Source organism: Pectinophora gossypiella, chromosome 3 (genome assembly GCF_024362695.1).
Source record: "Pectinophora gossypiella chromosome 3, ilPecGoss1.1, whole genome shotgun sequence".
Lineage (NCBI taxonomy): Eukaryota > Metazoa > Arthropoda > Insecta > Lepidoptera > Gelechiidae > Pectinophora > Pectinophora gossypiella.
This window is the reverse complement of record NC_065406.1, coordinates 31,723-35,858: the sequence shown is the minus strand read 5'-3', so window position 1 is coordinate 35,858 and position 4,136 is coordinate 31,723.

Here is a 4,136-nt window from a genome sequence, read left to right as displayed (position 1 = left end):
AAATACCAGCAATTCCTAGTTTCGACGCATCTGTGTGTACTTCAGTTTCAAGGCAAGGGTCATATAAGGTCAAAACAGGGCGTTCTACTAATTTCTGTTTAAGTTGACAAAATGCTTTTGTATGAATTTCAGTCCATTTAAATTCGTACTTTGTTCGCAAAAGATCAGTTAGAGGGCGTGCAATAATCGCAAAATCTTTAATAAATCGCCGAAAAAAACTGGCTAAACCGATAAAACGCCTAACATCATGTACGGTTTTAGGGGTCGGAAATTGAGATATTGCAAGTGTTTTCCTTGTACCCGGTTGTATACCATCGCCACTGACATGAAAACCGAGAAAATCTAATTCACTTTGGAAAAAGTGGCACTTTTTTAATTTTAGTGTTAAATTAGCCTCATTTAAAAGTTTTAACGTTTCCTCTAAACGAGTCATCCCTTCATCAAATGTACATGCGGGAATCAGTATATCGTCCATATAAATAATAATATATTTTAATTTTGACAGAACTTTGTTCATCGCCCGCTGAAATATCGATGGAGCATTTGCAAGGCCAAAAGGCATCCTCTTGAAATGATACTGCCCATCTGGAGTCACAAATGCCGTCAATTCCTGTGAATTATCGGCAATCGGTATCTGGTAATAACCAGAGGCTAAATCAAGGCTGATAAATAGTGAATTTCCAGACAACCTATCCAGCTGATCGTCGATCAAGGGCAAGGGATAATGTTCCTTGCGTGTTTTACTGTTTAAAGCCCTGTAGTCGACGCAGAGCCTCTTATCACCGGTTTTTTTCTTCACCAGTAGGATAGGACTGGCGTAGGGTGAATTCGACTCGCAAATTATGTCAGCATCCAACATCTCTTCAACCATTGACTGAACAATTTTGCGTTCCGGATAGGATAAACGATAAGGGCGATAAACCACCGGGCGAGAATCAGTTAACTCGATTTCCATTTGAACGACGTGTGTGCATCCCAAATCCCTCAAATTTTCTGAAAAACAATCTTCATATTTTTGTAATAGTACCTTAAGTTTAGTTAATTCTTGGTCAGTCAATTGTTGTCCGTAATTTAGATCCGCGTGCTTTTCATCAAAATTTAAAACATTTATATCAAAACTACCATTTGTACCTTCAACTCTGGTGATTAAGGAATGTTTCTCTAGAACAAGTGTATCGTCAGATAAATTTTGAACTAACAGAGCACCTTCCCCTTTATATAAACTGTATTCACCGGCTAGTAAATAATATTGTTTTTCTGGTTTGCCACGCAATGACCCTCGCACATAAATCGTTCCAGAATACTCTGGTGAAGAAGTCACGAGGACGACAAGCATTCGTCTTGGTGGAATTACAACATTGTCTTTTAATAATAATTTAATTTTTTCAGAATTTTTGCGTTCGAAGGTCAGGCTATTCGTAGTCTTAATAACAACTATACCGGGTTTTTCCGTAAAGCTATGACCAATTAAAACTGGATATTTTATAACGTCATCCTCTACTATGAAAGCATTGACTTTCTCTAAGATACCCTGCACATCAATCGCGACGACAGCCGAACCTGTAGGAACAACCATGGTGTTCCCTAACCCCCTCATAACTGGTAATTTTTCAGCGGTCCAAGTTATACCTAATCTAATAGCTTCACTTCGACGTATCAAGGTACATTGGCTACCCAGGTCGATATAACCTTGAGTAGAAATACCGTTCACCATAAGAGACGTATGATATTTATCATTCGACGAATTATCTACATCGATTTGCAAAACATTATTTTCGGTACTGTTATCACTTTTGACGTTTTTAATATGAGACTCATTTGGTAACTTAGAGCAGTTGACTGTTAAGTGGCCCAATCTATTACATAAATTACACTTAAGAATTTTTTTCGGGCATTTGAAGCTAAAGTGTCCCTTTTCATTACAATTATAGCAAACTGGTATATTATTGGTCCGTGTAGATTTAGAATCACTATTATTTGTTGGTTTTATATTGATGTTCGTAGGTTGAGTATTTTTCCTTTCTATTACAGCTCTGGACCTGTCCATATCACGTGAATGTTGTTTAATTGACTGAAAATAATTAAGTAATTGTTGAGGTTCTTCACATTTTATCGCCTTAGCTCCTAGTCTTACAGACCGATCATCAACTCCATGCAGCAAACAATCCACAGCGCGTTTACCACTTATCTCGCACCGATTTAATAAGTTAATCTTATCATAGTAATATAATTCTAAAGAGTCATTATATTTACATCTTTTGGACAACATTTCAGACAACATTTCCGCATAATCATCGCTGCTTGGGAACGATTCTAATAACCTAACCTTCCACTCAAACCAGGAGAACGACATAGACGGCAATGCCTGGTACCAAGCACGTGCGACGCCAGACAACTTGGGTAACGCATAGTGAATTATTTGATCATCACCCCAATTGTATAGCCTCGCACATTCCTCCACTTTGTTAAGCCACATTTGCATAGTCTGATCTTTAACCATGGGGTCAAACTCAGGTACAACGTTGCCCAGCATAGGGAACTTGTTACCAGTCGGTTTATTATTCGTTAGAGATTTCACTAGTTCAGTAAGAAACAACTGAGTATCAGGGTCATTAAAAATTGATTTACGTGCCTTTGTATCCCTCGAAGTCGTAGAAAGCGGTGATGGGGATGCTCGGTTAAGCCGCGAACGGCTTCTGTAGCTCCGTCGAGAACGACTTCGGACGTCTTGCCTCCTTTCCGTACTACGACTTGGTCGGTGTTGACAGCCTCGCCTCTGACTCCTACGTCTATTTCGATCGCGATGTCCCTCTTTTCGTGTTCTGGAACGGTGTCGATGCTCCCGGCTGCATGATCTGCTACGCGCACTTTCCAGACGACTGCGACGTTTCTGTACACTGGATCTGTTTTTGCTGCGCTCATGATCACGACGACGGGTTCGTCTCAAATCGGCCATCTCAGGTGTATAACACGAGCGGCTTTTACGACGGCGTTTGTCATCTCCGTTAGCACGATCCATAACAAAACGAAAACAAACGGTTAGCGTTTGAAACTTTTCGAAATACTTAATATCGAAAAAAAATAAAAAATGTTGGAATACGTTACGTTTTCGTTGAAATTGTGGGTGTGTAACCTGTATCCCACTTCTGAGATGAAGGATGTAATCCTCAACTCAGAAATGAAACAAGGGATTCGTCGATTAACTCGGATTTATTCTTCAATCGAATCGTACTGTTTGACGTCAGTTAACTGTCCGATCTGTCAATGTCAATGTTGCCAGTATAATTGTAAAAATAACCTTAAAATAATCGATCAACTTATGACATTGACAGATACAAAAATAACAGCAAAATAAACGTATCTGTGTAACAGATACTCGGATCACTGAACAAAATCACCGATAGTATTATACTACCTAACATACGGTGCTCGGTAGTACTACGGAAAGAAATTTCTACCCGTGGTACTACTGACATTTAGTAAAAAGTATTCTTAGTTTTATAGCTGCTTTTTTATATATGAGTCTAAATTGGGATTCTCTTAAAATGCGTAAATGTTTTTGTCATAATTTTAATTATCATAATCCTTCTTGCATAAGGTTTTTTAGCATAATAGTACTTTCCCATAATAACATCTAGGAATACTGGTTTTTTAGGTATAACTTATTTTTGGACTAATACTTGTTGGCATAAATTTGATTCGCATATAAATAGCTTTCCATAATTCTTATTTAGAATAATAGTGTTTTGTCATAATTTTTACAAGGGATAACAGTAGGTTAGGGTTGGGCCACCCCTACGCCGCCAGCATGTTTATCTTACACACCAAAAGTATTCTGAATGATGACCAACAGCATGAAATAGTGTCAAAAAATATAAAAAGTCACAATCATGAACCAAATGCAGCCAAGGAAAAGTAAGTTTCGAAAATGTTCAAAGTTGTGCCAAAACTTTTCTTATTCGGAGTATAGTTTTTATGCTTATAATAATTATACTTATATATCATAATTGTCATTAATTATTATGCTTATAGTAGTTATGAGTTTCAAAATTATGCTTAACTGCTGTTATGACAAATTAATACTACTTATGCGTAACTAATAATAGGACAAGTAACAGTATGCCAAGTTAAATTAT